Source organism: Mus caroli, unplaced genomic scaffold (genome assembly GCF_978045245.1).
Source record: "Mus caroli unplaced genomic scaffold, Mus_caroli_1 scaffold_16, whole genome shotgun sequence".
Lineage (NCBI taxonomy): Eukaryota > Metazoa > Chordata > Mammalia > Rodentia > Muridae > Mus > Mus caroli.
This window is the reverse complement of record NW_028227271.1, coordinates 83,602,788-83,623,419: the sequence shown is the minus strand read 5'-3', so window position 1 is coordinate 83,623,419 and position 20,632 is coordinate 83,602,788. Positions and strand designations below refer to the sequence as shown.

At 37.0% G+C, this 20,632-nt stretch overlaps 1 protein-coding gene across 2 annotated transcripts in view; it reads left to right on the top strand.

The window, feature by feature from the left end:
• Cdh12 (cadherin 12) overlaps nucleotides 1-20,632 on the top strand; it is a 1,114,520-nt gene that overhangs the window by 324,015 nt on the left and 769,873 nt on the right. The window lies entirely within an intron of this gene.

The window sequence follows — 20,632 nt, the reverse complement described above, 5'->3', positions numbered from 1 at the left end:
TCCTTAAAACATCCTATTAGTTATACCTTCTGATTAACACCCTGTGTATTACAGGCTTTCCTTCAACATGGAACAATTTTGAATTATTCAAAACTGCTATGCAACAAGGCAATGTTATTTTCTGTTATGCTTATACATAAACAGAAAATATTTTTATTTACTAACCTTTTTTTCTTTTTTTAATTCAATATTTTCTTTATTTTCATTTCAAATGTTAACTCCTTTCCCAGCAAACCCCCCCACCTCGCCCTGAGACTCCCCTATCCCATTCCCCCTCCCATTGCTTCTATGAGGATGTTCCCCCACCCACCCACCTACTCCCACCTCCCTGCCCTGGCATTCCTCTACACTGGGGCATTGAGCCTTCACAGGACCAAGGGTCTCTCTTCCCATTGATGCCTGACAAGGCCATCCTTTGGTACATATGCGGCTGGACTCATGGGTCCCTCCATGTGTACTTTCTGGTTGGTGGTTTAGTTAGGAACTCTAGGTTGTCTGGTTGGTTGACGGTGTTGTTCTTCCTATGGAGTTGCAACCCCCTTCAACTCCTTCAGTCCTTTCACTAACTCCTCCAATGAGGACCCCATGCTCAGTCCAATGCTTGGCATCCACCTCTGTATTTGTCAGGCTCTGGCAGAGCCTCTCAGGAGACAGCCATATCAGGTTCCAGTCAGCAAGCACTTCCCAGCATCCATGATCCTGTCTGGGTTTGTTTACTGTATATGGGATAGATTCCCAGATGGGGCAGTCTCTGGATGACCTTTCCTTCAGTCTCTGCTCCACATTTTGTCTCTGTATTTGCTCCAGTGAGTATTTTGCGCCCCCCCCCCCCCCTTCTAACAAGGACCGAAGCATCCACACTTTGGTCTTCCTTCTTCTTGAACTTCATGTGTTCTGTGAATTGTATCTTGGGTATTCTGACCTTGGGGTTAATATCCACTTATCAGTGAGTGCATACCATGTGTGTTCTTTGTGATTGGGTTACCTCACTCAGCTGACTTCCAGGTGCTCTCACATGCTCAGGATCACAGGCAAAGAGGTCACAACATCTGCCCCAACATTGAGAATAATTGGGAACTCCCAGATCCAGGGAAGCAGGAACCCTTGCCTGGCCAGTGACACCTTTTAATCCACACCTACCCTCAGCAGTGGACAGATAATGGAAGCAGAAATACAGTGAAACTAACAGAAGTTATGAACCAAATGGATTTAACAGTTATCTATATAACATTTCATCATAAAACCAAAGAATATACCTTCTCAGCACCTCATGGTACCTTCTCCAAAATTGATCACATAATTGATCACAAACAGACCTGAAGAAGATTGAAACAATCCCATGCATACTATCAGATCATTGAGGACTAAGGCTGGACTTCAATGACAACAAAAACAAAGGAAAGCCCACATGCACATGGAAGATGATTTACTAAACCTATGTAAATACCATATAACCATATATTAAAACTGTAGAATTTCAGTTTCATTGATTTGTTATTATAGAAAATACTCCAAGGGCTAGGCAGAGAAACCCTGTCTCAAAAAAAAAAAAAAAAAAAACAAAAACAAAAAACAAAAAACAAAACAAAACAAAACAAAAAAAAAAACCCCAAAAACAAAAAACAAAAAACCAAACAAACAAACAAAAAAGAAAAGACTCTATATTTTTATATTTATGAGGACACACATTATTTAGATGGAGATGGTGGCTAGACAATGATGTTCATCCTGCCAAGAGTTTGGCTTATATACTTCATCATATCACTTTTCATCTCTTTCCTTTATAAAATATTTTCCTGTGTAATGAACTAGGAAATGTAAAAACTAAACTCATTCTTGTCAATTTTCCCATGCACACAATGCTTTTAACACCCTGTAAAATTACTGTGCTATATAGGGTTGGATCATTTTATGCAGAGCACCCCCTGAGATACAAGAGCAAATTATTGAACTAAAATCTGCCAATACAAGACAAAATTCTCATCTCAAAAGCGATAAGAGAATTCATGCTGTGTACTTATATGTGTAGCCATGGGCTAGGAGCGTAGATTTAGGTCAAACCAAATGCTGTGCCCATGTGTGGTAACAGTTTATGGAAGATTTTAACACAACAATGAAGAAAGTCATAAATGAATTCACTTCAAATTCATTGGTATACAAGTCAGAAAGGCAATTCACAGCCAAGTGGGGAAACCTCTATTATAGCCCCCAGATGCTGTCTGGCAGCATGTTTTAGGTTTTGGGTTGGTGAGAGCTAGTAAGTGGCTTTCCAAGTTAATAATTGTATTAAAATTCTTACCTTGTAGTTATAAGGATATTAGATCAGACTCTAAGGTAAGAAACAAGTAGTTAATAATAAAGACTAAAGGTATTGCAAACTTTATATGCCCCAGTACAAGGGAACGCCAGGGCCAAGAAGTGGGAGTGGGTGGGTAGGGGAGCAGGGGGGGGGAGGGAAGTATATAGGGAACTTTCAGGATAGCATTTCAAATGTAAATAAAGAAAATACCTAATAAAATAATAATAATAAGGACTAAAATAACCCATTCTGATCAATTATTGGGCCTGCAGCATTCTAACTTCTTTATCATCATTCAAGTTTCTTATTTTTAATTGGATATTTCAAATGTTGTCCCTTCTCCAGGTCTCCCCTCTGGAAGCTCCCTATCCCCATCTGCTTCCCCCTACCTCTATGAGTGTGCTCTGCCACCCACCTACCCACTCCTGCCTTCCTGCCCTGGCGTTTCCCTACACTGGGACATTGAACTCCCTCAGACCCAAGGACTGTTCCTCCTACTGATGTCCAAAAAGGCCATCTTCTGCCACATATGTGGCCAGAGCCAAGGGTCCCTCCATGTGTACTCTTTGGTTGGTGGTCCAGTCCCCCCTTCAGGGGCCAGGTTCCGGGAGGTCTGGCCTGTTGACAATGTTGCTCCCCACAAAGGACTGCAAACTCTCTCAGCTCCTTCAGTCCCTTCTCCAAATGCTCCATCGGGAACCCAGTACTATGTCCAATGTTTGCTGTGAGCATCTGCCTCTATTTGTCAGGCTCTGGCAAAGCCTCTCAGAAAAGAACCATATCAGACTCCTGTCAGCAAGCACTATCCTGCATCCACAATATAGTCCAGGTTTGACAACTTTATTTGGAAAGGATCCCCAGGTGGGACAGTCTCTGGATGGCCTTTCCTTTAGTCTCTGCTCCACATTTTATCTCCATATTTCCTCCTTCTAAGAAGCACTGAAGCATCCACAATTTTGTCTTTCTTCTTCTTGAGCATCATGTTGTCTGTGAATTTTATCTTGTTTATTCTGAGCTTCTGGGCTAATATCCACTTATCAGTGAGTACATACCATGTGCGTTCTTTTGTGACTAGGTTACCTCATTCAGGATGATATTGTCAAGTTCCATCCATTTTCCTTGGAATTTCATGAAGTCATTGTTTTTAATGGCTGGGTAGTATTCCATTGCATAAATGTACCACATTTTTTGTATCTGTTCCTCTACGGACAGACAGCTGACTTGTTTTCCAGCTTCTGGCTATTATGAATAAGGAGGTTATGAACATAGTGGAGCATTTCTCCTTGTTATATGTAGGAGCAACTTCTGGGTATATGTCGGGGAGTGGTTTAGCTACTTCCGCAGGTACTATGTCAAATTTTCTGAAGGACTGCCGGACTGATCAGTTTATCAGGCTTGCAAAAGACTTAAATGACAATATGACTTCTTTCTAGGATCTTTCATTCATAAGCACATTGGACACTCAATATATCGACCATTAGAATGTTAGATACCATTTGCTGTTTTGAAACCTAAAGATACTCCTGAGAATAGAAGTGGTTAAGAGACTTGTAAGGGTCTAATGTTCAAAAATCTCAGAGTCTTATGACCTTTTATAAGTAACTTATTGAGCTATAGCTTTATCCCACATTTGGAACTCTCTTGATCTTGTTGTGTAGGTTTTGTTATATATACTGTGTCCTTGGCCTTCATACACCTTTATCTATTTGTCTGACATTAGTCCTGATGCATGTTCCCAATTTCCTTCTCTACTGCCAACATTTTACTTGATAAAAGTACCATGAATCTAATCAGAATCCTTCAAGGTGAATTTGAAGTCTAAACAAATTAAAGAAATGTTGATACCTCATTCTGCTCAATTCAAATTACCAGTTAGTCACAGGATACTAACTTGGGTTTCATGACCCAAAGAAACAGTGGGAAATGTCCTATAACTGTAATATTTGACAGGTTTGTTTGTGAAAACTCAGAAAGTCAAGGTCCTAGATCTCTCATCTCTATATAAGAGTTCAGGAGCACAGCTATGAAGTACAGACACTATGTTCTTCTGAGATACTGAAGCAAAGCAAGGTATTGGTATATGGTAATATCTTTCAATTGCCACAAGGACACTATGAATTAATTCCCTCACTAAAGAGACCAAACTCCTGAGCCTGAAGTAATGATCAGACATTTCCACAAAGTGAAGTTGCATCCAGTTTGGCTGAGGTGTTTCACCATGAACATATTTGGAATATTGACATCTCAGATACAGTGTCTCATGCCACACGAGTTGGAAAGAGTGAAGTCCTGTCTGTTTCAGATTCAAGATCTCTGCATCATTTCCCTGAACACTGGGCACATCATCTCACAGTTCATGTTCAAGTTAAAAGGCAGAAGCATGAAATGAAGAGGTTCTGGCAAACCGCCAAGACCCTGTGCAGCAGCTGCCTGTCCAGGTGGGATTTTATGGGGCTTAGACTGAGAAATGTCACTCAAGTGCCTGACACCATTGTCTTCTCCCAGCCGGAGGTGTGATTGTTGATGGCTCAGTGGGCATGAGAGCTGCAATTAATGCGTTGGGCAGAAATGGCTCTTCCATAGGATTCATTAGTCACTTCTAAAAATACAAACCTAAATACCAGCAAACAAATGGCTTCCCCTGGAGGGAATGGCAGAACAGGGCCTTTCCTTTTTCCAGCTGGACATTCCAAGGAGAATGAGGTCCTATTTTACATGTGAACTGGGAAATATTGAAATGAAGAGAATGCAAAATGGGGTAAATATTGCTTGAATTGTGATTTCTATGAATGTAACTTAGTATAAATATGTATATAAATTAATATGCATAGAATTGATTTGTAATATGTCAGAGATAGTTTGCTTAACAAAATTAGTATGTATATTTTCACTTTGGCGCTTTTTTGTGTTAATACATTTTTGAGTTGGTGATCAATGTCAGAGGACACATAATTCTAGTTTACATGGTTACTATCTTATTTAAAGATGATTAGCAATACAGTCGACTTTAAATTTCATCAGAGTAACAGAGTACACAAAATAACCTTTTAAGAATTGATACTTAAGGTTAAGTATCTATGAATGGAATGGATCACATTGTGGGGCAGTCTCTGGACTGTCTTTCCTTCAGCCTCTGATCCAGTTTTGTCCCTGTCACTATTGCTGATGCCAAGATGTACTTACAGCCAGGAGGTCGGTATGACTGTCCTCTAAGAGGCTCTGCCACCACCTGACTAATATAGATACAGATACTCACAAGCAACCATTGGACTGAGCCCAGGATCTTCAATGGAAGAGTTAGGCAAAGGACTGAAGGAACTGAAGGGGATTGCAACCCCATAGGAAGAACAACGGTATCAATTAACTGTGCCCTCAGCTCTTCCAAGTCCTAAATTACCAACCAAAAGGAGTATATGGGCCAGTCCATGGCTCTGCTACTTATGTAGCAGAGGATTGTCTCATCTGGCATCAATCGGAAGGGAGGTGCTTGGTCCTGTGGAGGCTTGATGTCCCAGTGTTAGGGAATACTAGAGGGTGAGGCAGGAGTAGGTGGGTGAGCACTCTCTTAGAGGCAAAGGAGAGGGGAAGTGTGAGGTTTTATGGAGGAGAGACCAGGAGGGGAGGATAACATTTGTAATGTAAACAAATAAACCAATTAACAAATAAATAAAAAGAATTACTACTTGTTTACAATTGCTTCTGAATTACTGTAGAGAATAACTAGCAAAATGATATAGTATCAACTCGGTATGCATCTATAATATTATCTGATTTGGTTATCAGACCTGTATTGATATACTCCTGCACTGGGGAAAATATATAATATTTATGTGATTTAAAATATTTTTTTCTGTGCTGACATAAGAGAGTATTTTTCTGTGTCGATCAAAACATATTTTGTAAGCTCATTGGAATATTGGCTTAAAAACAAGAAATCACTGTAGAACATCTCATTGACATTCAATAGGGAAATAGTGCTGACAGAATGTTCCAAGTCCTGAAGTGGATGGAAGCCAGGAGAGTAAATTAAAAACAGTCTGATAGCTGTCTTTACATTTTACAAGGCAAGCAATATGATCAAGTTGTTAAGCTGACTTCATATAATCATTTGAAACCAAGAAGGAGCTCTGTTTCAGAGATTCCCTTCTTTTTGTAACCTTGGTACTTTGATGAAAAAGTGCAGCTTTGAAACTTTGGCAAGCAGGACATCTATACAGATTTCATACGTACGTGTCACCTGTTTGTTCGCAGCGACTTTATATCCACCTCAAGGACAAATGAACAAACTTTCTCCGGAATTGAATCTGCTGCTCATTTATTTGGCCACTTATCTATATCTTGGTTTATAAACACCTCGTATTTACACCAAGCTCTGACATGTGTTTTCATACATCACCCTGACAGCATGATGCCTGTGGACAAGTAAAAGAGTCAGTTTACTGTGCTCACAGGCAGATACTTTATCATACTTTGCAATAAGGTCTTATTCATCTCTCGTCCTTTCATCCACTCATGTATTAGTAACATCAGTATATTAAAAAAAATGAAATCAATAATGTATTCATGAGCACAGCTCACATACATTATTAAATCATTACTATGCAATTATCTTCTTTGTAACATGCAGGCAAGACCTCTGATCCCTGGATCTATGATTAGGAAAATACAGTTTTGAGAGTAAATTAATTTATGTATATTCAAAGAAGAAAATATCTAAGTATTCCAGTCCTTGAAAAACATACTCTTAAAATCTACTTATGAAGAAACTTTGTGATTACAGGTTTTCAACATGTTTATTTAATTGCTCTTCTGACACAATGTGTTCAGATTCTATTTATATCTGTGTTCAGATATCTGTGTGTTATAGTCCTATGTTGTTGAAGTAATTGCATACCATATAATATAATATAATATAATATAATATAATATAATATAATATAATATAATAATTAGCCATTGACTAGAACTATTCCACATTCTTTTTGAATGTCACATATTTCTTTTTTCCTATTATAATTATTATTATTATTATTATTATTTTCCACTCACTGGCCCAGTCCTGGTAACTCCACTCCCAATTCTTCCTCCATCCCTTCTCCTTTACTCCTCTGAGTAGGTGAGATGCCCCTGTGTATTTCCCAACCCTGGCACTTCAAGGCTTTGCAAGGCTAGGTGCTTCCTTTCCCACTGAAACTAGAAAACACAGCCCAGCTAGAAGAACATATCTCACATAGAGGCAACACCTTTCGGGATAGCCATCATTCCAGTTGTTCGGGACACACATGAAGACCAAGCTGCTTATCTGCTATATATGCAGGGGGAGACTGAGTTACAGCCCATATATGTTCTTTGGTTAGTGGTTCAGACTCTGAGAGCTTCAAGCATCCAGGTTAATTGATGCTGTTGGTCTTCCCGTGAAGTTCCTATCCCCTTCATGACACACAATCCTCCAAACTGTACCCACTGTTTGGCTATGGGTGTCTGTATCTGTCTGAGTCAGATTCCGGGTGAATCTTCTTAGAGAACAGCGTACTCCTGTCTGGAAGCATAACAGAGCATCATTAATAGTGTCAGGGATTGGTGCTTGCTCATGGGATGGATCACAAATCAGGCTGGTTATTGTTTGGCCATTCCCTCAGTCTCTGCTCCATCCCACATGTCAGCATTTCCTATAGACAGGATAAATTTTGGGTTGAAAATTTTGTGGTTGGGTTGGTGTTTCTATTGCTCCACTGGGGTTCCTCTATGGATATGGGAGGTGGGAATGTCACATATTTCAATGGCACTTAACGTTCAACTGGTTTAGTGTCAGAATGGCATCAGATACATGTACACATCAAGCATTAGTGTTGTATACATGGATTTAGTAAGGTATATCTTGGAAAATATAAAATGAACACCAAAATAAAAGAAATTTTAAAAATTAGTTCCATGCAAGATACTTGACAAGTAGAATATTTGAGCAAGGATTCTCAGGAACACATGTTACGGGGATTTTTCCAAGATGTTAATAAGTATCTATTCACCCCAGCAATGACAGACTAAAGAAATGGCTCCACCAAAGTTTACATTAGTCAAGAAATGAACTGTTCAAGTTTTGTTCAAAAAAAAAATGAGTGAGGGTCTACTAACAAGAACTTGACTGACTCAAATAAATGCATCACCAAAGCACCCAACCACAGTTGCTGCCCATAAAACTTATATGGTGTCTGACCTTGTTCAACCAGCAGAGACCTCTAAATAAGAATCTTAACTTTTAAACAATTACCTAACAAGTGCTCCCTTCTCATACAAATTTCTTGAAAGGAACAGTAGGGATTATTTATTTGGATATTTATCTTTCTAATGAGACTTTCTACTTTATGCAGGAAAGGATACTTTTATTCAGAGGGAACATCTACTTAGCAGGATGCCTTTCTTTTCCATAAGGGATACCTGGTATATCAGGAGACAATATTTCACACTAGATTAGTCGGTACTAGGGTAGCTAATTTGTAGAAATCTGGGACAGTTGAAAACATAATAAAAGGCACAGAGTAGATGTCCAAAATAATAGTGATGATATATCATACACACACACACACACACACACACACATATATATGCTATCCTAGAATTCTAGTAGAGGGAATGTTGGCACCCCCTACAAAGATATTTTCATTTGAAAGTAAAGGGACTAAGTCATTTCTGTCAATGAATTTTTAAGAATTTTCCAGGCAAAATTTTAAGAAATAAAATGAAGCACGAAACAATACACAAAGGACACAACGAGTGCAAAATAATTCAATGAGAAAGACATTAGTTTTAGACTAACTTAATGATAGTACTAAATGAAGGAGAAAGAAAGGTGTGGGGGGTGGAGGGTAAAACCCTGTCAGCAGGGACAGGAGGCAGCATTTGCGATGTAAATCAATAAATTGAAAAGAAATATGAATCTGTTACTGGGATAAGGATAGAGGATTAGCTTTTTGTTTTCAAGCATACATACAAATTTCTGGAAATGTTTAGAGAATATCATGGATAGCACCTTGAAAATGTTACATGAGAAATCTGTCGCTGCCTGACTGCAAACTACCCAGCATCTACTGTGGCAAGGTCAGTTTGCTGATAAGTGTCCATCTCAGTACACCAGCAGTGCCTTGATTAGAGACAGTAAACTGATTTAAACTTGTGCAAACTCCAAGTGACAGAGGTTACTACAACCTTTGCCTAAAGACTAAAAAAGTACTAATGTCATATCATATACCTTATTCATAATTACTATATACATTATATAGTATAATTCCATATCTTCTCATACATAAAGTATACTTAATTTTTTGCTTCTGTTTTTAACTACTCAAGGAATCTTCCAACAAGTGGTTTAGGATAAACTGTTTTGTATTAATTTATTTATTTGTTCTCAACTATATTATTTTTAACCAATTGGCAGCTATAAAGGACGTTCATTCACCAATGGTATTACCTTTAAATTTTTGCATGATGTGCATATAACCAAAGTTTGAATTGTTCTATGCCCATTTTCTATTAATGGCACAGTAAGAAAATGTCTGTGACTCAAGGTTATAATAAAAGGTGCTTATTTGGTTCTCAGGGTTCTGAAGAAAAGGCCCTGAGTCTGTCAGTTCTGATGGGGCCAAGGCCCAAGTGTGAGGTCTTTAATCTTTTTAATGAATTTGAATATTCTTTTTTAAATGCAGTGTTATTTCTCTAGGTCATGCAAGAGGCCATTTATATCAGGAGAACCATAAAAATGAAAGTTAAGAAGAGGGCTCTGTGCAGTCAAGTGAATTTACAGCTGAGCTAAGCATCAGACTATGTAGCTTAAAGTTCACACAATTAACCTGTAATATAGATAAACAAACAAAAGAATAGTTCAAAGTATTCAAACAAATTGTAGTTTTGACCACCACTTTATACATTTTAGATCTCCATTGCCAACTCTGTACCTATGCATATAGTATTACTATATATATATATATATATATATATATATATATATATATTATAACTCAGGTATGTGAGACTCAATAGTTGGCCTAGTAAATAAGACATTGTAGCCTGTAATCAAGACAGAATAACTCAGCACAGGTTTAGGTCAGGGAGATGGGAGGATCTCTGTGATTTCCTTGCTGATAACTTACTTCCAAATTCAATGAAATACTGTCTCAAAGAAACAAAATGGAGAAAGAGAAAGCAAGAAACCTGTTATCTTCCTGTGTCCTATGTGTATACACATCTGCACATATAATACACATATACCACACTTATATTCCACAAATATTGTGGAATAATAATAAGGAAAATAATCTATAATGTGACTAAATATTTTAAGATACACAGTGCCAAAAACAGACACACACGGTGGAGGGGTATGTAAGAACATCAGCACAAAAAGCATGAATTTTAATGTCAATGTGAAATATATGAAAGGAGGGGGAAAAGAAAAATGGGGAAATTATGTGACTCTATCACCTTCCAGGAAAAAAATCATTTTAAATAATTATATATATGTGTATGTTTTACAATATTGTAGAGAACATAAGAGTGTTTAGACAGAATACTCATTATTACTGATAATTACTGATTTGTGCTAATGAAGGTGCAAAACAGACTCACGTTTAAATCTCAATAATTCCAAAACTTGTAGACATTGGGCATACTTAAAGACCCCAAGAATGCAATTCTAGTACTTCAGTGAAGACCAACTTCAGCACAACCACAGTTCCCAGTAGCTTCTGGCACAATGAACCTCAAGTTGTGTTCTACTAACTCTTTTTACCATATTCACCTGCTTACACACTACTTATTACTCATGCATTATATGCCTTGATAACATGATAGTTTTGTTTGTCTGTTGTTCTTGCTGTTTCCCTGCTATCAAGGAGAATATAATGCAGAAGGTTGGGATGTCTCATCCAAGGTAAAAGTCCTAAAGAGGTAGAATGTAAAGTGAGCTGCAACAAGCCTGATGCTTAGGAAGCAAAGCCTGAGCACATCATAGCAGCTCTTCATAGCTAGTGTTGTTGCACTGTGAAGAAGCGGCTTGATGAATAAGGGGGAGTCCTCTATTTAGAAACATAAGTAGGGTATACTTTATATTTTATCTTAGAAAATCACAGAGCATTATACAAAGGCATAAGTTGTTTTGTTTTTTAACTTTAAATTTTGGAGTAACTAAATTTGCTATTTGCATCCTAAAGTTAAGCTTTCCTATCCGCACTGTTGCAGAGGCTTTTATCTTATAAACAGGCTATTTATTTCACAGCTTGATGTTACAAATTGACAGATACTACGTCAAAATATAAATAGTTAATGATATCTTAACCAAGCACCAAGTGTGTGACATGCTAGCAATGCAGTGAAGGCACAAACACGTAGTTCTTCCACAGAGTGATGTTTAGCATATGCAAAGCACCACAGTAATTTGAAAGAAGCATTAAAGTGTCCTAGTTTTAAAGATTCATAAACTATATATCCTGAAAGAAATGAGTATATTACGTAGTGATCATATTTAAGCAAACTTAAAAATATTTTATGATCACTTTACTGCCAGTGCTCTGTTCTGATTGTTTAATGCTTTCTTAAAATTTCAAGTTTATTGTTGAAAGATAGAAAAGCTTTATTATTTTTTCAGCGAGCAGTAATTAGCTGAATGCCTTTTCATTTCGTTGATGTCCTGGAATATTGTACTGGTCTTTTTGTTTTTTATTCTTTCTGTTTGTCTATCTTTTACATTTCCATTTTTATTTATTCTCTGATATCCTCTCATTTCCTTGCAAGCGATGTGTTAAATATTTTTGTCACCTGATTAGGCTAGCCTAGCTATTCTCGGAGTACATGACATCACTCTTTGAGAAGTAAGTGGATGACTGTTCCCTGTCTCCCTCAAAGTTGGCTGTTACTGCCATCTGTGGATCCAGGAGAGTGAGAAGAACTAGGTTCTCTGTGATGTATGGATGAATGCATCAACTTACTAAATGTTCCATAAACCTATTTGGACTTCACACATCTTAACTGTATTGAACATACTTGAATAGAGAAGCAGAACATGGTTTGTTCTCCCATGTTTTGTGTGTACTTTGAGTGTACTACTTAGTTCTCGGTTTAGCTCATGTGCTGACTTAATATTTTCTTTATTCATATACCATTTCTAAGCATATGGTGTAACAGGTATTTGCACTAATGAAAAGTTATTGCTGTCTAGCTACATATTTTGAAATTTTTAATAATAGGTATTATTATTAATTAACAATTTCACATATACACATACACACGCACACCACACACACACACACACACACACACACACACACACACACACACACATATACATCCTCTCACTTTCAAGAGCCTTCTCTTCTCAGCAAGTCCCCTCTCTCACTTTTATTTCTGTGTTGTTGTTTTGTTGTCGTAGTTTGTGAGTCTCTGACTTTAACCATTAACCAGGGCCAGGCTACAGATATAAGTGAGGAGGTGTCAGTTGAACCATGAGTAATTCAGGGGTACTAATAACACTGATAATCTCTAATTGCTCATCTTCCAGAAGTCCCCAACACTCAGTGACTCCACAGAGAGGATCTGAGCTCTATGAGACCACTGCCCCCATGACTGTCAACTAGCATAGTCTTATTCAGAACCTATCCACTGTTACATTTTTAAATATTTTGTTTGTTTGTTTTTTATTTAGTTTTTTAGTATAAGAACCATGAAATAAACATAAGAAAACATATTCTAGATCTACTTCTCATCTGTAGGTTTTTACATTCTTTCCAGTTTTTTTTTTTTTTTTTAGATTGTTTCAGAGTCTTTGAAAAGGCCCTGTTGATATTCCATTGAGAGAAGTGTTTTAGTAAACATGTTGATGTCTGAAAATTTTCTGTTTCACATCAAAGAATGTACACATTGTTTGGGTCTTCCCATATAAACTCCTTTTCTCTAGAGCCTTCTTCAACCTGTGGTACTGCCATGTTCTACAACATTGTTATAGGAAAAGAATTGTTCCCATTGTTCATCACTGAAATATCATCATATGGTATATGACATTTTGTTAATCTAAATGAGGGATCACCTGGTAGCTCTGGTAACTTGAATTTAAAAGGTTTTATAATTTGATTATTCTTTTCTAACTTCCTTGATTATCTTTATTTCCCAAAGGCCTTAAACTATGCTTATTACCTTTAGGAATTCTCACTATGTTTATTATGAATTCTAAACCAAACCTGCACTTCAACATTGGCACTGTGATTGTGCTTTGATCTATTTTATTTAGTGAGTTGTCAATAGGAAATTTCTTTAATGAATTATTTACTTACCTAAAAAGCATGGATAGAAACTAATCACATAGTCTATTTTAGAGAAACAGAATTCTCGATCAATTCAATAGCATATTGAAAGTCAAGTAACAGGCTTTTAAGAAATATGTAGAACATAGCTCTCTTGATGCTGAACTTTCTTCAGAACTATTGTGCTTCCATAGATATGACTGGGGATTTTTTATATGAATTAATGGAAGTAAATGAAAGAAGGGGACTACTAAAAGATGAGGAGACAAAACTGGATTTTCTAAATCCATTCAAATAAATATTTAGACCTAAGAAGCACTTGTAGCACTGTTAAAGAGATGCACGCAACAATGGAATGTGTAGGGTAAGGAGTCCTTGCTTAGAGTATCAAATAGCCTAATGGATTGTCTGATTTTTCTGGACTATAGATAACGTTAGTGATAGTCTCACGTAATATTTATTTTGCCGTTTGAATGACCATAACTGTGAGAAGTAATAGCATTATACAATATATAATATATGTCTAGTTTTTTTAACATTTAAACATTTTGGTGCCTTACTTGTCCAGAGAGACCGAAAAACCTTTGCAAGCTCCATAAGTTTCATCTGTTCTGACTGTTTTGGGATTGTGGGTTTGCGGTTTTCGCTCTGTCATGTTAATACTAATTCACACCGGAGACTTTGTAAACTTGAAGTCATCAGAAATGTTAAGAGTCAAGAGGAGTCAGCATCCTATAGATCTGAAAGTTGGACTCAGGTGGCGAGCTATGTATATGCCCCCCAATGGTGAAATTAAAACAAGCCTTCATTCAGCAGTAATTTTCTGAATTATAAATTAGGAAGACTAGAGTTCCAATAAGTATTCTCACTCTACAGAAAACATGCCTTTAAACATATCTGAGTATCCTAGAAATACTACTCGTTAAATGCTGCTTTTTCTAATTTTGCTGAATTTTTCTAATCAGGACCTACTATAAAATGATAACACTTGTGATAGCTATCATCTATCCATCACAACAATCCATTCAAACCAAAACAAACTCTTATTCCAGTTCTTCATGAAGAATAAGTCTTATAAATAATACCACCTTAATATATTAACAGAGTCTGCTAGACTATTTTGGGGCATGTGAAATGTACATATATGCTGTGCATGTGCACGTGCACACACGCTCAAACACATAGGATGGGGACATAAATAATAAGGACTATATGTAATTTTGACAGGTTAGGGATGCACATCGGGTGGGGTGTGTTTGAGTATATACTGTTCCCCTTATAATTTTCTTACCATTTATATTTGTATAAAGTAATGTTGCTTTTGCATTCAAGCCCTCAAAGCAATCACTTCTGTCTACAATGTCAATAGAGAGATGGCCTTGTGAAAAATGCATCACAGAACTTTAGGGTCTCCAAGTATAACCTTGGGACTTTAGCAATGGGAAGAACTGTGTAGCACATCAGGGAGGCTCATTATCTATTTGCTTCCCATACAGACTTTCAGTTTATCTTGTCTGGTTGGACATCTGTGAGTTTCCTTACATTGTAGGACACATTCCCTGCCACCATCACCACCATCTCCCTTTTTCTTTTTCTTTTTCTTTCTTTCTTTTTTTTTTTTTTTTTGATTCCTCTACCTGCAACCTTGACAGATATTATAGGAGAATTGTGTTCTCTTCCTTGTTCACTATGCCACTAATTTCTAATAAGCCAATATTGTTTTTTGAACTTGGCATCTTAAGAATGTTTGGTTTAGTTTTGCTTCATAATAATTCATGGTGGAGGTTATTCTAGAGACATATACAGACATGCATGCACATGCAGCAATGTGTTTCACAGGAAATATCTGAGACTATAAAAAGAAATAAATAGTTTAAAAAATCATTGACAAGTTTCTTTTGAGTTAGTGACAATGGTAGAAGTTTACACTTGCATGTGGCCAAAGTACTCGTTATCTACATAAATATATACATATGCACAAAAGTTTCAGAAAATTGTGAGCTTTATGCCATGTGGATAAGGACAATATGAACACTGAGGCCTGGCATGAGATTTAAAGTTAGGTGTTTCCTCTTGGCTCAGTTTGAGATGTTAGTGATGCTCTAATTCCATGGGGAAGGACCCCAGGTATTTCCTTATGTGCTGACTGGTATGGTCCTCTCAGTGAGGTGTTGTGGTTACATGTTCCAGATCAGGTAAAGAAATGGGTAGAGAGCAGCTCTACTGCAGATCTCAAATCTTTGAGATGCCCAGGGTCTGAGCTCACTCAACCTTTCCAGGTCTTCTGTCTGGTGGCACAGTCCAGTGCCCCTACATTTATCTCTTAAAAATCTGACCTATCCAAACTGTTTTTATATGGCATATTATGATTACATGAAAATGAATTTTGTTTCAACTATTTATCCTAATTACATTATTATCAGTTGTATTCAAAGTATGATAATTAGACAGTGTAAAGGGGTAAGAAATAGCATATTATATGATTTACAGAAAAGATTTCCTCACAGTGTGTGTGTGTGTGTGTGTGTGTGTGTGTGTGAGAGAGAGAGAGAGAGAGAGAGAGAGAGAGAGAGAGAGAGAGAGATCTGCTAAAGAAATAATCTATCTAATAAAGGTAGAAAATTCAAAGAAATATTTTAACTTGAGTTGATGACAGCTCCCCAGCAATAGGATAATAGAACGAATTATCAACTTTCCTTTCTTTATTTCTTTGGTTCTTTCTTCTTTTTTTTTTTTATTTCCTCCATTTTTCTAAGATAGAACTTTATATGTCAGGGGCATCAGACCAGCTAGTGTATGTTGCCTGGTTGGTAGCTCAGTGTCTGAGAGATCTCAGGGCCCCTGCTTAGTTGAGACTGCTGGTCTTCCTATGGGGTCACCCTCCTCCTTAGCTTCTCCCAGCCTTTTATTAATTCAATCGCAGGTTTCCATAGCTTCTGTCCATTGCCTGGGTATAAGTATCTGCTTCTGTCTTAGTCAACTGCTTGTTGGGCCTCTTGGAGGAGAAAAATGCTAGGCTCCTGTCTGTAAGTACATCATAGCATCAGCCTTGTCTGAGATGATGTACCTAACCCTTGAGAGATTTGAGGCTCCATGGAATGGGGAGGCCTGGCAGAGTTTGTGTGTGTGTGTGTGTGTGTGTGTGTGTGTGTGTGTGTGTGTGTATGTACATATTCTTGGAGATGGGGAGGAGGAATGGGATGAAGAACTGTCAAAGGCAAAAATAGGAGGGGATAACAACTCGTCTGTAAAAAGTGATTAAAGATAATTTAAAAAAATAAGAGTTTTATGCAGCTCAGAGTGCCCTCAAATCTCTATGGTGCTGAGAATGAGTTCAAATGTCTGATCCTTTTGCCTTCACCTCTCAAGTAACATGATAACTGGTATGTAGCACAATATATGGCATAATTAAGAATAATTTAAATGTTCAAATTTAATTATTTAATATTTATTTGAAAAATTACATGTATTGAAATTATATTGTACCCCAGAGTCTACTTTGTCCTATGTATGCAACTTTGAATTTTAATGTATGTTTCTATTCTCATCCAGGATATTATGTTTTAAGATGGTTTAATAAATCTAACTAGCCAGTTCTGGAAAAGATCAATTCAAAGCAAATATATCTATTTTCCATTCCCTTGAATTTATATTTACTTTAAAGTCCGAACTTAGGAATCAATAGTTTAGTGATGTAGGTAATTTTAGTGGACCAGATTCTTTCAGAGAACTAATACTTTATTTCTTTCAGATTAAATATTAGATATCTTTAAAATCTGTCCTTCCAAACCATCTGAATCCAATATTTAATGGACTTTAAGATAATTTCATATCAATTCCTTCAAAGGAGTCCACACAAAACTAGTTTAGGTTGCTATAGATGTTCGAAATATGTAAAAAAGAAAATTAGGGCAAAGCAAAAACCATATATACTCACATAATTATGTTCCTGATATTCCCTTTTATTTCAATTCCACTTCCTGGAATAGAGATATGTAACTTTTAAAATGATACGTTTATAATGATCTCATTCTTCGGAGACCCATGCTTCAGAATGACTTATTGTTCCATGACTTGAATTTTACTTGAGACACTTGTAAATTCCATCCTCAGCTTAATAATTTCAAGCAGTTTGAAACAGAAATGACAAAATTCTATAGCAAAATTGTCAGTTATTTCAATAGATGGTGAACTCAGAGTCCACCTGCTTCATTTCATTCCTCTCATGCTCCCCTCTCCCTTTGAGTTTTCCCGGTGTGCGGTTGCTAGTACTTCCCTCTGGTGACAGGCTTGACAGTAAACAGACTCCAAGTCTGCAGAGGGCCCTTTCATGCTGACCCCTTGTTGCTCTTACATCCCAGAAAAGAATGATGCTTCTGCTAGAAAGTAGAGATGAAATTTCTACTCTTATTGTTGATAAGGTGGTACTGAGATAAGGATGTCCAATATCTCTACTGTCTTGTCCAAATTTTAGGGGACAGTGACCGCTAATGTTGTTTGCTAACTTCATGATATCACTGGATGGCTAAAAGTACAGGGAAGCATTATTCTCGGTGTCTGTTGTCATGATATATCTAGATAAGATTAATATTTGAACTAGTGAGCTGAAAAAAGCAGATTTCCTTCTACTATGAGCCTTCACTTTGTATATTACGGAATCTTTAAAAGGACAGGAATGTCTTCCAAACGACAATATTTTGACATGACTGCTTTGAACTGGAACATTGTTTTCTTTTCCTATCTGTAGGTAGAAACTGATGCATGAGGTCCTTATTGCTATTGAGTTTGTTTACACTCAAGCACTGTGATTGTAGCATAAGGGTTTCAGAGTGGAACTAGAACTACCATATACATTCACAAATCTACACATCTGCCTTCAATAATTCAGATCAGAAAGTTTTATGGTCCTAATGTTCCATTTAGTTGGTTAAAACATGAAAAGAATCACCAATATATGATTTTGTTATTAAAGAGCATATATCAATTGTCTCACTGATCATACTATGGAATTTTTATATGTACATATAATGGATGACCATCACATTAAATACCAAAAAACCTCTATCTTGTTTATTCATTCGTTTTGATACCTTTAGTATTCCTCAGTTGTCCCCTTTCAACTTTTATGTCATTTTTCCAGATCTAGATTTTACATTTGCCTTTTAATTCATAGATACCTACACAGAGAGGGTCTGTAGGGTATAGCTATACAACTGTTACAGAAATGTGGCATGATCCCTGGTACTCTTAAGCAGCTCTGTAAACACTCTTTTCTGCATTCTAGACATAAGAACTGTAACTATTAAATGGTAGATTTCAATTGCATGAATGATAGAATTGGACACAGAAGTGACAGGGACTATCTAATGGCACTTAACCACCAAATGCACAGTGGTATGATTAATCTAATGTGCTGGGGGGAAAAGTAGTAGTCAGGGTAGTAGATCTTTCACAGTGGGACACCACTGGCTGACTCAGAATGCTGTTACTATCAGTGAATTACATATTCTAGCAAGTTCAGCAAGAATTTGCCTAAGTAGAGCATAAGTCAAGGGAATATACCCATGATCCAGGGCTCGGAAGATGCAAGATTAGAGGTTCCCAACACATGCTCAATCAGCTTCCCTATCTCCTTTAAAACTGAGAGGATTATCACCATCTTAAGCAAATGGTCACTTTAAATGCAGCTGCTCTGACATATGTGTTTTAATTGCATGAGCACATTAACACTTTCCATATGATTTGGCATGGAGTTATTAATTAGCCAAACATCTTTCTTTATGCTGAGACTATCAGAACTCCAAAAGCCTTTCACTTTCAGTTGACAATGACATCAGTACACTGTCAGTGCTCAGGGTGGTATAAAATGTTTAACTTTCTATGTTATAATTATAAAAGTATTTCATCACCTTTCCCTGTGCACTACATAAAATTAGCCTTTAACATTGTATTTCTTCTTAGTATTAATACTGTGATGTTAATAATGAATTATCAGATTTTGTATAATTCCCAAAGTGACTTTTTTGAAGAGGGGAGGTGATCTGGAGCAACATGATCAAATAGGAACTGGGAGGAAAGGGAGGTAATGTGGGAAAACCAGAGATTGGAACATTAAATGACTAAAGGTCATGCCAGTGGTTGTATGGAAATCCAATACACTATAAGCTACCTAAAATATATGCATTCAGAAACAAATCCTATCTAATGGAAATCCCCGAATAATGTTGAGCATAGTCCCAACTGGACAACTATTATTACCAAATGAAGATTCCAGGACTATGGATGGGTTATATCTTATTGCTTTGTTGGCCAAAAGGGTGAAGTGTGAAGAAAACACCTACACATATAGCTGAGCACTGAGATATTAAACTTCTGCCTACATTCAGTCTTCACCTCTATGATACTTTATGGTACTAGAAAGTACTCTGTATACTAAAGGAAAACAGTGAGCACCAAAGCCACTCCAAATCCTTTAATCTAAAATAGTAACCTGCCTTGAAATGCACTGGTACCAGTGCTAATACACACACTTGTGGGAGTAACCAATCAAGATCTGATTCTTATTTGATTCCACGCCCACTCTATAAGGTGAAGCCCATACCTATAACTGTTTGTATGGCCAAGACTCTGAGATAAGCCAGGGAGTGAGTGGAAAACCAAATACTACTGATCTGCTAAAACAATGTATCGATACGATGACTACTATCAATATTCTGCTATACATATAGATAAGTGCGTTCCTCAGACACCATCAGAGAAACTTCCTCCTGCAGAACATGGGAAGGAATACAGAGATGCACAGTCAGAAAATATGAGAAGACATGATTATTTTTTGTTTAGACATTTCTACAGATGCACAATAACATTGAAAGAAACCTTCCCATATGTTGTGGGTTAAGCTAAGCAAGGTAAGACAGTGATCCATGGACATAGCATATGTCATTATGTGTCATTGTTTTGCTATATTCCTTTATAGTAACAATAGTATTTAATTTTACCCTAACTCCTTGGGCTAGACCATCTCAAGTTCTTAGCCAACCAAGTGGCA